Here is a 13,747-nt window from a genome sequence, read left to right on the forward strand (position 1 = left end):
GAAAGCGCTAAATCAAGACATAGTATATGGATCCACAATAGAAATACAAATACGCCCCTGGTCTTAACTTTTGATCGGATGGTAGCTACCCCCGCCTTGATCCCCAGGAGTGTTCCTCAGACTCAAACTAAGCATGACTTGTGTTTGGGTGGCTTGGTTGACCTTGGTTGACCTTGGTTGACCTCCCTCTAGTCATTATGTTACAAATCTGCTAACGTTTTTTTTTTTGGGGGGGACATTCCACAAAAGTAAACATAAACATGTGTGAGGATCAATATCAATTGCAATGGCAAGCAATTATCACTATTGGTACTCCGATTGCCTAAAATCTAAATATTTCTCTCAAAATGCTAAGTTCAATCCAACTGTTTTCCCAGAGATGTCAGAATCAGTATACTAGCTGCTTCTACGTTCTGCCAATATTTCCATCCATACAGATTATGTTTATTGAAGGAATGGTTCAGCTTCACTTACATTTCCGCATTTTCACAACCGCCCCCTGTAGCTTAAGGAGCAGAGGGAGTAACAGAGAGCTTATGGCAAAAAAATGAAAAAAATAATACATTTTCAAGATGGTAAGACCATGAACAGTAGTCAGCACTTCCCTGTAAGTACTCTCCAAGCTGTTTGAGAGGCCCTCACAGAGAGAGACTGTTAATGGAGTCAGAAAGAGCCAGGACGATGTCTGCGCTTGGGTACATTCTTAGGCAAAGTGCCCAGACACCAACAATGGCTTCCATGACTCGCCTGGTCCTTGTACTTTGCCCCAGACATAGAAATATGTCAGTGTGAGCGAGTCCAACTCTATGATCCACGGACAGAAAGTGCTAGAGTGGAAACGAAGTCTAACTTCTTGATCATTGCACTACTTCTTGGTTGCACACACACACCCTACATGGTCAATGTGAACACTCAATTACCCTTTGCACTACTGCTAGTGTTTACAAATACATGTTTGCACATAGCATATTTTTGCACATTGCACACATACCTCCTTTGATATAGTTACTATTTATACATCTGTACATACCATACTGTAGATAGCTATCTTAACTGTACATAGCTCATAACTGTATACCTCTAACTACCGTACTTGCCATACTGTACCTATCACTATCACTATCATGTTTTTATAACATGTTATCACTATTTGCACTTCTGATTAGACGCTAAACTGCATTTCGTTATCTGGTACTTGTACACTGCAATGACAATAACGTTGAATCTAATCTAAATCTAAACTAATCTAATGTCAGAATGTTAAATAGTTGTGTTAAATGTTAAATGATGCCTTTAGTTGTGCCATCCATTATGAAAAAGTAATCTTCATCTATTTACTTGATGTGGTTTTCGTGCCACGGGGAGTGACTCATAACTCATTTTGATTGTTAGATTGTCTTTGATGATCCTCCTACGGAGCTTGGCAAACCGTTATCCATTTCTCGGCAGGATCAAGGCTACAGGCAGTAAATAAAGGAGGCGATCTGCGGCGTAAAGACCGATTAAGATAATAAAACCACCGTCATTCATTAGGTGCTTTAATGTGACCCTGACAGCCTCCGTTGATTGGTTTCCAAGAAGGGGGAGGTGGGGGGCTTGGAAAGGGTTGGAGATGGCACCCTCCCTGGAGTCTAACGGACGCTGCTCTACGAGAGCCAACTGCTTCGGAGGGACGATAAATCTGCATTTGCTTTGTTTGAAGAATTGGGAGGAGAATGTTCCAGAGTGGGACAGTGGGATTGATTGTAGAGGTTGAACCTCTAAGCGTGCAGAGCACTGGTGTGAAACAGGATGCTGGATCAAAATAAGCCAAGATTAAAGTGTTCGTGATTGTTTGAAAGTGGGCTATATGGAAGGGTTGCGTGGAGCTGGGGGCAGGGGAGGCAGGGGGAGGCAGGGGGGTTGCAGGTCTGAAAAGGTTTTACAATCTGTTCATTGAAACGAGTGGAAACGTATAGAAAATTCCACCTGCTTCCACTCAGCAAAAAAACATGTGCAAGAATGTCAATGCATTCCAAAGATAGCACAGCTTCAGACGCTAAAACCTGGAGTTATACATCATGAATTAAGTCCAATCACTGACTACTAATATACACACGATATTATCTGCAGCTTGACTCACAAAATCTCTTCAGATGTTCTAGGGGAGAACAGGGCCGCATGGTATCTCAGGCGTTTTGTTTTCTTCATTAACAGCAAAAATAAACATAATCAGAGATCAGGCAGGTTCTATCTACTGTAATCTCTGAGAAGTAGGTCAGTTAGGTGCCACAAATCATCGTAACGGTGCGCGTCCAGCAACATTACGCCTCCCAGGAGAACCCCTCAGTAGAGGGAGTAGACGGCGAGCCCTGAAGCCTGACTCAGTAGGGATGCTCTGATCCATTGACCTAAATAGTGAAGAATGTGCTTCCTGTACATGAGTGATGATATTTTTAAACCGCGTCTCTTCGCTTGATTTTCACGGCCTGTAACTCTTAGCACACTTGTGCGTTACGTCAGATCCAGGCAAGGATAAAATGATTCCCTGACCAGTGATGTCCCAGAAACTCACATTGGGTTCCCGGTTGTCTGTCATGGTTTGAATTATGGATTGGGGGGGGGGGGGGGGGTCTGACCCCCCTAATTAAAACTTGGACCCCCCTAAAAGAGGTAAAAACAACACTCCGTCCCCCGTCCACGCTAATTTTCTCCGCTAACAGTTATCATTTTGTTCCTTTGCAGAAAAAGACCACAAAAAGTTGCACCCCCCAATTGTCAATAACAATATGGATAATTTACACTTTGTTTTCTGTGGTGACAGGCAGCTGTCAAAAGAAAATCTGTCTATTTGTTTGTTTGGGTGTTGCTGTATTTGTTGTCTGGTACACCACTTGCACATTTGGATGTATCTTCATGGGTTTACCCTCACATGCACACACACACACACACACACACACACACACACACACACACACACACACACACACACACACACTGTCTGTCTCGTGTCTGTCCTGTGTGGTGTGGGTCTGATTGTCTGATGTCTAACACCTGTGTCCTGTTCCTCAGGTGCTGATTGCACCTGGTGCTCCAAGTAGAAAAGACCAGAGAACACTTCACTCCTGGTTTCTTACCTGTCTGCACAGCATTAGTATTTGTTATTCTCTTTAGTTATTTTTTATTGTTATCACCCTTCCCTTTTGGAAGGGTGATGTACCTTTGTTTTGTTTTGTCGTTCTGTTGAATCTTTTGTTGGTCCTCACCCTCCTTCAAGAGTGGTCATTATTTAAAAAATCATTTTCTTTGATTCAATGAGCGACTTTGCCCATCTGTTTCCATTATAATGTACCATTGACATCTGACAACGAGCCCAGAGGGCATTTAGTCAATGATAACGTTATAGGTGACATGTATGGATGAGGGCAGTCTTCATGGTTAGGGTGAAGGTTAGATGGAATGTATGGATGATAATGGTCATTGTGCAGGTTTCCATTGTTATGGGAATGATAAACGGCCATCGCGTGACTTTCCCTTCACACTTTCACCTTCATGATGTGCCATGCTGTGCATGCCATGCCATGAGATGAGATTAAATTAACTGGCAACCGCAATGTTGTTGATCCCAGAACAAGCCACGAGACGTCGGGATGAGTAAATCAAACACCTGGATGGATATTGATACTCGCAATACCTGAGAATCAGTGGGATCAAACAGAGCAGAAGAAGACGTGGTTATGATCAGTCTCTGTGAATAATGTGACACATGACATGTCTGGTGAAAAGGGCCGCATGTCGGCAATCCTCAAGTCACGCAAATGAGCAAGAAGCTATTAGCGTGTTGATGTTCTATCAGCAAGTTGTGATGTGCTAAACATGCAGTTAGATGTTCATAACGGTGTTCCTTGCTAGCTTGCTAGCTACTAGCAGCTGTTTTGCGTGTGTTTTAATGCAGAGCAAGTTTCTCCGGGTATTTGGTTTGAGGTGTACCAACATTCAAATAAGCAATATCTTCTTCAACTATTTTCAATGTATGATACATCATTTTGAAAGCTTACAATCGGCACTTTCATAATCAGGGGAAAAAATGACATTGCCCTACATGAGGACTTTTTGACCAGACCCTGTCACATATTTGATTTCCAAGCCCTCAGACAGAATGCGTACGATGCCTAAAGTAGGCCAAAGTTCGACTCTTTGCTGCCTGCACACGTTTTATGCCATTCGACACACTGGTCCTGTAAAGGGCCCAATAAAAAAACTATGGAAGTGTTTAAACTCATACTGTAGGAGCATTGAGAAGTGGACCTCCCAGTGGACTCATATCCATGTCCATTAAGTGACTCTGACAGAAGTAAGAACCTCTACATCAGCAAAACGCTATGATGTCATGGGAATGATGCCTGTTGGTGTGGATGGAACACAGTGCAGTGGACTGGTGAGCTGTACTGTTAATGTGTACTCAGAGTGTCTGAGGGGGTGTCAAAGGGGGTGTGGAGAGGTTTGGCTTCAACTTTGCTTTCGCCATCATTCAAAGCTGTTACGATGTGTAGGGTCTAAACAGCCATGCTGCTCACACGTCTCACAAACGTCCGGGGAATCAGAGCGGACTTGTTAGGGGCCGGACTCAGCTAGCATAGCGAAAGGAAACCCCAAGTCTATGTGGAAGGAAGAAATACCATTGTTGACCTTTTGATTCGTTGTATAAATCCTCAACGCACAAAAACATCAGTCAAGTATTTATTTTCACACAAATCAGTATTGGCGTCTCCACGTTGTGTCATAGCGGGGGAGACAGGCTATGCTGGTGCTCTGCGCTGAAAGCGGTTTTGGCTGTGTATCTACTGGGTGCACTGCTCTACAAATACACACCATGTCAGCCTATCAATAACACATCAAACATCATGCTGACATGAATAGAAAATAGCTAAGTGCTAATCTTATACTCTCCCTTTCAAAAGGAAATTACAACCGATCTTCGTTTGACATAAGGTACAGCAGTATTGCTTTTACAAGTGTGTTTTAAACAAAAACAACTCAAAGGGAATCCATGCAGCTGTTTCACTGTTATTCCAACAGAGCTGCCACTGGGTGAATTCTGATGAAACAGAGAAGTTGAGCATTCACAGTGGAAACTGACTTCAGCAATGGAACAGTACTATGCACCAAAGAAAGCATTATGGATGGATGGTTCCAGTGAAAAGGATCATTGGTAACATGACACTTTGTATTGGCAACACACTGTTTTTAATGCGCTTCACTTGTCTTGCCACTGGACAATCCCATTTTGACGTCACGCTATTCCATGTTCAGTAATAATGGGAATCATGGTTATGCTGTTGTGTTCTTGCCATCGTCCATAAACGGCAATGCCTTTAAATAAACACAGAACTCTACAGAACTCACAACACGTTGTAATGCATGACAGCCATCCTTTTTCTGACTTCTCTCTACATTTTAACTTTGGTAAAATAAAATAAAAAGGACTTTCCATCCCTCAGGTGCCAGTCAGTGGCAGCTTTTCACTCCCTGGCAACAACAGCTTGGTGGTCTCCCGGTCCTTAAAGCAGATGTACTCTCTCTCTCCCAGAGTACAGTCTGTACAAGTCTGTGGCACTCAGACAATGTATACCTACCAACTCATCATCCCCTTGTGTGGTCGACGGGGACTCTCATGGTGATGACACCTCTCGACGGTGGGCGCCTTTTAATGTTCCTCGATGCGTTCCTGAACTCCATAGTGTCGGTGGATTCCCTACTTTTACCGGACAACACGTTTACATTCCTGGATTCGACTGGCGCTCGCTCCCTCCGGAGAGAGATGAGTGTCATGCGGTCTGTCAGCTCGTTACTCAAACTCATGTGTTCAGCAGTCACAGCACAGTGGCACACGCATACCTTCCTCCATTATCATCGTCCGTTATTTGCTCAGCAAATCAGAAGGATCTGTGCTTGTGTAGCCGGCGTGCACGGAGCTCCACGGATGACTTGGTGTCTGACTAAAAACAAAACGAGAAGACAAGGTCACTGAGCGGAGAGCTTCCAACATAATCAGCCGGTGACATCACTTACAGGAATCGAGAAGAATCGCTGCAACCAATTAATCTTCTTCTCGCACGCATGAGTCCAGGACTTGTGTTAGCTAAGCTACTTTAATGTGTATATATTAACATAGGTTGACTCTAACCGGGGATTTACATATAATTTACATATAATTGTCATATATGAATGAATGAATGAATGAATAAATGAATGAATGAATGAATGGTCTTTATTGTCATTGCTATAGTACAGGTACCAAACAACGAAATTTGGGAGGGGTGGCTCCCCTGGTGCTAGGAAAGAAAAAAAACAAGAAGGGAAAGGAGCTGGTTTACATAAATAAAGGCTATGTACACTATCCACTATACTATACTGTACAGATAAAACACTGTGCTGTACTCTATGCTATGCTATACCTATTCTAACATTTCCTATTTCTCTGCAACCTTATGTACCCTAGGGTTGTCATATTGCACATAGTGTTATTGCACATTCATTTAAAGTGTCGCAGTTTGCAGGCTTGAAATTTACACATTTGTGCCTCAGCACTACACCTGATTTTTCAATCCAGCAGCTGCCATCAATCCGTCCAGACTGTCCAGGGCCCAGAACCTAGGTCTTGGGCCCTGGATCTTGGGTCTGCTGTGTTCAAGGCCTGGATGGCCCTGGGGTAGAAGCTGAGCTTCAGTCTGTTTGTCCTTGCGAACATGGTCCTGTACCGCCTGTTCGAGGGCAGCCGAGCAAAGTGTTCGTACCCAGGGTGGGATGGGTCTCTGGAGATCTTGGAGGCCTTCCTGAGGCAGCGTGTGTTGTACAGCTCTTCCAGAGAGGGGAGGGGGGCGCCGGTGATCTTCTGGGCCGTTCTCACGACGCTCTGTAGCGCATTTCTCTCTGCGGCTGTGCAGCTGGAGAACCAGTTGCAGATGCAGTAGGTGAGGATGCTCTCCACTGCGCAGCGGTAGAAGGCCACCAGTATCTCCTGTCTGGTGTGGTCCTTCCTGAGGACTCGCAGGAAGAAGAGCCGCTGTTGTGCCTTCTTGATGATGGCTGCTGTGTTGTTCTTCCAGGACAGGTCATCCTGTATGTGCACCCCCAGGAATCGGAGGGTTGAGACTCTCTCCACGCTCCCTCCGTCGATGAGCAACAGATTTTTTCCTCCTGAAGTCCACGATGATTTCCTGGGTCTTTGACTGGTTCAGCAGCAGGTTGTTAACCTTGCACAGCTTGCTCAGCTGCTCTACCTCATCCCTGTACGCCGCCTCGTCCCCCCCCCCGAGATGCAGCCCACCACAGTGGTGTCGTCTGCAAACTTTACGATGGAGTTGCTGGGGTGGACGGGGGTGAAGTCGTAGGTGTAGAGGTTGTAGAGGATGGGGCTTAGCACGCAGCCCTGGGGAGACCCAGTGCTGAGTCTGAGGGCTGTGGAGGTGTGGGAGCCCACCCGCACCCTCTGGGGGCGGTCGGACAGGAAGTCCTTGATCCATGCACATATAGAGTGTGATAGTCCCAGGTCTAGTAGTTTGGTCACTAGCCTGTCTGGAAGGATGGTGTTGAAGGCAGAGCTGAAGTCCACAAAGAGCAGTCTCGCGTAGCTGTTTCCCCTCTCCAGGTGGGATAGAGTGGAGTGGAGAGTCGTCGCGATGGCGTCCTCTGTGGACCTGTGGGCTCTGTAGGCGAACTGGTATGGATCCAGGTTGGGTGACTATGTGGGCCCGGACTAGTTTCTCGAAGCACTTCATGATGATTGGTGTGAGTGCCACCGGGCGGTAGTCGTTTAGGCAGCTCACCGTGCTTTTCTTCGGGACTGGGATGATAGTTGAGGTTTTCAGGCAGGGTGGGATGGTGGCCTGGGACAGGGACTGGTTGAAGATGTTGGTGAAAACCCCGGCCAGCTGGTCGGCGCAGTCCCTCAGCACCCGTCCCAGGACGCCATCCGGCCCTGAGGCTTTCCTGGGGTCCACCGCCTTCAGCACGCGTCTCACTTCATGCTCTGTGAGGGTGAGGCTGCTGAGAGCTGGAGAGAGTGGTGTTTGTGTTGTGGTTACCTCCGTTCGTCCCTCGTCGAACCGGGCGTAGAAGGAGTTCAGCTTTTCCGCCAGCAGGGGGTCGTCCTCTGCGGCTGTGAGCCTGTTGGCTCTGAAGTTTGTCATGTGCTGAACCCCCTGCCACACCCGCCTGGAGTCGTTGCTCAGGAAGCATTCCTCAATCTTCTCTCTGTGGTCTGCCTTGGCCTCCCGGATGCCGCGCTTTAGGTTAGCCCTGGTGGTGCTGTACAGCAGTGTGCCCTTCCCTGCGATGTCCCTCTCATTGATCAGTTTTTTGACCTTCCCAGTCATCCATGGCTTCGTGTTGGGGTAGACCCGGACCCGTTTGTCCACGGTGACTGAGTTGGTGCAGTTCACTATGTGGTTCAGAACCGACGACGTGAACTGTTCCAGGTCCTCATGCTCATATTCCTGCCATGAGGTGTCATTCAGGCAGATCTGCAGTGGAGCGGACCCTGCTGGCCAGGTTCTGACAGTCTTAGTGGTGATGGGAGCACTTTTCCTCATGGTAGTGTAGGCTGGGATCAGGAGGATTGACACATGGTCAGACATGCCTAGATGAGCTAGCGGTCTAGCCTTGTAAGCAAGCTTGATGTTGGTGTATACCTTATCCAGTGTTTTTTCTCCTCTTGTTGCACATTTAACATGCTGATAGAACTTCGGTAGTACTACCTTCAGGTCAGCATGATTAAAGTCTCCGGCGATTATATGGACTGCCTGTGGGTCCGCGCTCTGTTCACCACTGATGACGTCATATAGCCGCGCCAATGCTAAGCTACCATCCGCGTTTGGTGCAATGTAAACAGATGTTATGTACACTGCGTTGAATTCCCTCGGGAGGTATGTGGGTCGGCATTTAACAGTCAAGTATTCTAGGTCTGGGGAGCAGTGGCTACTTACAGTTTTCGTGTTTAAGCACCAGCTGTCCTTCGTAGATATAATGAGGCCGCCTCCGCGGGTCTTCTCACTAAGCAGCGTCCGGTCCGCCCGGTGTAGGGTCCTTCCTTCCAGGCCTACCGCGGAGTCCAAGATGTCTATATGTTATATAGACATATAAACTATCATTGTCATGTTTTATATCATGTTTTATATCACTTTTTGCACTTTTTTGGTTAGATAATAAACTGCATTTCGGTGTCTGGTACTTGTACACTGCAATGACAAAGTTTAATCTAATCTAATCTCATCTAATCTAATAATCTTACAATGCACATTCATATGTATGGTATCTGTTTCCAGCGCTGAACAAGCAGGGTTAATTTATAACAGTCTTATGGTGAAAAGACCAAACAGCTTATCATTATGTTACTTCATAGTCCATCATTTCTACCACACCATCGCCAACACCAAAAGTCACTGCTAATACCCATGTTTCCCTCCCTAGCCTGATGTGACAGAGCATGGATTACGATCAGTGATTTACCATGGCCAGCAGTTGAAATTCATTTCAGAGCTTTGGCATGTTCAGCAGTACAAAGAGCAGAACAAGTGAACTTTTGGCCAAGTCTGGCAACACACCACCTTCATCCCATAAATGACATCTGCCGGTTCCCAGACCTCCGTGGATAAGGCCAGTAGGGCCACTCTGGCAGCCTGATGTAGCCTTTGATATAGCCTCTTTTATACCTCTGTAGCCTACATACCATACTGTAGATAAGCTACCATAACTGTACATAGCTCATAACGGCATATACCTCTAAACTACCGTACTTGCCATACTGTACCTATCACTATCATGTTTTTATAGCATGTTCTTATATCACTATTTGCACATCTGGTTAGATGTTAAACTGCATTTCATTTTCTGGTACTTGTACTCTGCAATGACAATAAAGTTTAATCTAATCTAATCTGATATGGGCCAATAGAGATTGTTAGTTCGCCACTGTGCTCCAACATGCAGCAGGCCCTGATGGTAGCAATGCACATACAGTACATATTCAGTTAATCACTCATTGACCATTGGTTATTGCTGTGGTACTATTCTGTTTTTTATTGGTCGTCAGTGGTGAGATGCCATAATAAGGAAGTATAATATAATAATAGTGAGGGGTAGTGGTGGTCTAGTGGATAGTGAGTTGGACTTGTGATCGGAAGGTTGTGAGTTCAAATCACGCCTGAAGCCACACCACTACTAGTGTGCCCTTGGGTAAGGCACTTACCCTCAGTTACTCCAGGGGGAATGTCCCTGTAATTCGTAATTGTAAATCGCTTTGGATAAAAGCGTCTGCTAAATGGCAAAATTATTATTAAATTATTATATTATCATTCAAATCGCTGAACAGAAGCAGAGCAACGTTGTTACCAAAGACATGATTTACTGACATCTCCCTCGAGCGGTCTGTCTTGCGATGGACTGCGTCACCATTTGACAGATTAGACGAGAGCGTGAGATGAGAAGTCGGGAAAAAAACACAGAGGCAAATACGACACGTTTCGTAAGAATCGACTTATGGATAGTTCTTAAGAAACCATAGCTGCAGGGCACAGAGTGTGCGAGTGTGATCCCAGCCAAGCTACTGGTGGGGAGGCCTAGCTAACTGACTCATCATGAACGCTGGTAAATTCCAGGCCTCTGGCTGCTCGGATGAGGCTTCTCCTCTGCCCGTGTACTCATGTTAGCCTGCTGGATCACGCACAATCTAGTCAGACCCATAAACTATGTTCCAACAACTTCAGGTTCAGTAAAACACCCCCGGATTGTCAAAGAGAACATGAGAACATTCTAGTACGTTCTCTAGTATGTTGGTTGTTAACATGTGGTCCTCTGTGGCTCGGTTGGTAGAGCATGGTGCTAACAATGCTTAGGTTGGGGGGTTCGATTCCTGCTGGGACCATAACTGAAAAATGTATGCGTCCACTGCAATGTAGGTCATTTTTTCCATCCTGTCCATTTCTATCCAGGAAACTGGGGTAGGGTTAGGACACACTGATGGTTTAGCTATTAAACTATTATATATGTTATATATGCACCAGACAATGTTAGGACACATTGATGGTTTAGCTATTAAACTATTATATATTTGATATGCACCAGACAAGCATCTTGAAAAGTCATGATACTTAATGTAGTGGTCTCAACATTTGCCTCAATTTACAACCTTTCGTAGAGCAAACTTTAGCAGCTTCTCTGACATAGTCATGTCAACGTAATAATTAATCCACCTGCTGGTAATTATCTAGACTAGAGACACTATCGCCATAACAAACACAGAAACAGGCAGGATATTAAGTAAATGTTTTCTGGTAACATCGTGTCATTGGTAATTGTTGTTTAGATAATCAGTAATAAGCCAGACGGTCAATGCTGAGGCACCACAGAGGAATTCTTAAGAAAGACTAAACACACAGAAGCTTTTCCCACCAAGAACCATACTGTGTGTGTGTGTGTGTGTGTGTGTGTGTGTGTGTGTGTGTGTGTGTGTGTGTGTGTGCTCGCATGTGTGTGTGTGCTCGCATGGGTGTGCTCGCATGGGTGTGCTCGCGTGTGTGTGTGCGTGTGTGCATGTGTGCTCGCTCGTGCGCGCATGTGTGTGTGCGTGTGGAGAGAAACAGAAAGAGAGATTAAACCCTAGCTGACCATCTATGGGCTGTTTCCGCTGCGTATTCATCTACAGTATCCATCAGGATTTGGCATGTTCCAACCCCACCCTCCTCCTCCCCCCCCCCCCACCTCTACCTACCTCATAGGCCTGTCAACCCCGCCCCCCACAGACACACCCCTGCACACACCTGGGCACACCTGCCTCTGTGTGTTGTCTGTGCACAGTGCTCCAAATCAAGCCTTCTCTGAAACCAAAAAAAAAAAGTATTCCCATCTACGAACGCCGTTCACCAATCCCAACCCTCAGGAGACTTTCCATCAGAGTGATTCTATAGTTTGACTCCCTGAACAATTATTTCCACTTCCTGTCAGGCTCCTGTGCCAAGCGTTTCCACTTCCTGTGCCAAGTGAATACTATAGGAATGGAATGGAATGGACTTTATTTGTCATTGCTACAGTACAGGTACCAAACAACGAAATTTAGGAGGGGTGGCTCCTCCTATAGAAGAGAGGCTGTCGACTCACCAATAACCCATAAGTCAGTCAAGTTTCATTTCGTAAGTTGTATTGTTACTTCACCTTACACAAGTGTAAGAGAGTAAAACTCTTAGGCTTCGGTTCCTGACATTGTAGCACAAGACAATAAGGCAATAGGCATAATTCCAGATAAAAGCCACATTCAAGCCACATTCCAATAGTATGCATGTTCAGGGGTCTGTTTATCAAACCTATTTTTAGGATCCCCTCTATTTTAGGGATGTAAGTCATGATGCGTAGGCGGGGGTACAGCGAGTTCTCCTCTGTTAATCCAGAGAGTTTCCACCGCTGTCCCTGTTCTCCCCCCCCCCCTGAGTGTTGCTCCACATCACATCTGGATGGTAGCTACTATTCCAGGATTCAGCCAACCCTGATTTCGGGAACAACAACAGCAAAAAAGTGATAAAAAAATATACAAATTTCCTGCCAAAAGTGAGATATGGAACAAGACTCAATCAGGAAGGGGGGGGGCAGGACATAGTGGAGGTATAGCTTCTGACTTTGTACTGCGGGGAGAAGAGACAGATGTAGGGGAAAGGGTTTTAGAGAGTTGAGAGATGACTCATGCTAGGCTACTACAACTGACGTTCCCTTTCACCTGCTTGGTGATGTCATGTTAAGAGCTGGAGAAAGTGAAGAATATTCAAATATAATAATAATAATAATAATAATGATGATGATGATGATGATAAAAAATAATTATTTTGATTATAGGGTTGGCAATTCTTATTCCACTTTTCCACACTATTTCCATGTTCTCAGGTTCGCAAATCAATTAATTCATAATTAATATGATTAACACATAGACATGGGTTGTTTCAGTCTCATCTCCACTACACCAAATAATCATTACTTGGCATTAAACTAACATTACACTTGAATAGAGTTTGGCCTAATAAACAACACGTTATTCTTTACCCTTATTACGTTAGGCAAGGCAAGTTATTAGGCTTATTAGGTTATTAGGTTATTAGTGTATGTGATGGAGGAAACTGACTGAAGTCTAAACTCACGACGGCCCCTAGTGGGTGAACTCTGAATAGCAGCTGAGGTATAAACCACATTCAAACTTTTGAACAGAGAACATACAGGTTATATTATTTGATACATGTGTTGTTGTAATGAACACAAACCGTTTTAGTGTGATTTTATTTGATTAACTCATTAACATGTTCACTTCATTCACTTGTGTTATGTCAATGATGATGATGATGATGATTGTAATCAAGTTCATAATGTGATAATATATATATTTTAAATTAAGTGTCCATAATGTGAGAAATATTATTTAAAATGTGTAATCTGTAACAACAAAGAGGAGGGCATATTTGACTAATAACGTATGTTAACAGGAAACGACCGTTTGGCTCCTGTCCGTCCATAAAATAGTTCTCTGGTTATGGAAATTCTCCTCAGGAATGCATTTTTTTCCTCTGTGTGTGTCTCGGATATTACTCTGGTTGTGAGGTAAGAAGATAGGTTCGTCCCTCTGAGGCTGTGATTGGAGGAGACGTGATCTCAGGAATGTCCTGAAACTATTTAAATAGCCCTTATGTCCACAGTTTCGGTAGAATTGTCTGAGCATCGGAATAAAGACAGA

Source organism: Nansenia antarctica, assembly GCF_963989245.1.
Source record: "Nansenia antarctica genome assembly, chromosome: 1".
Classification (NCBI taxonomy): domain Eukaryota; kingdom Metazoa; phylum Chordata; class Actinopteri; order Argentiniformes; family Microstomatidae; genus Nansenia; species Nansenia antarctica.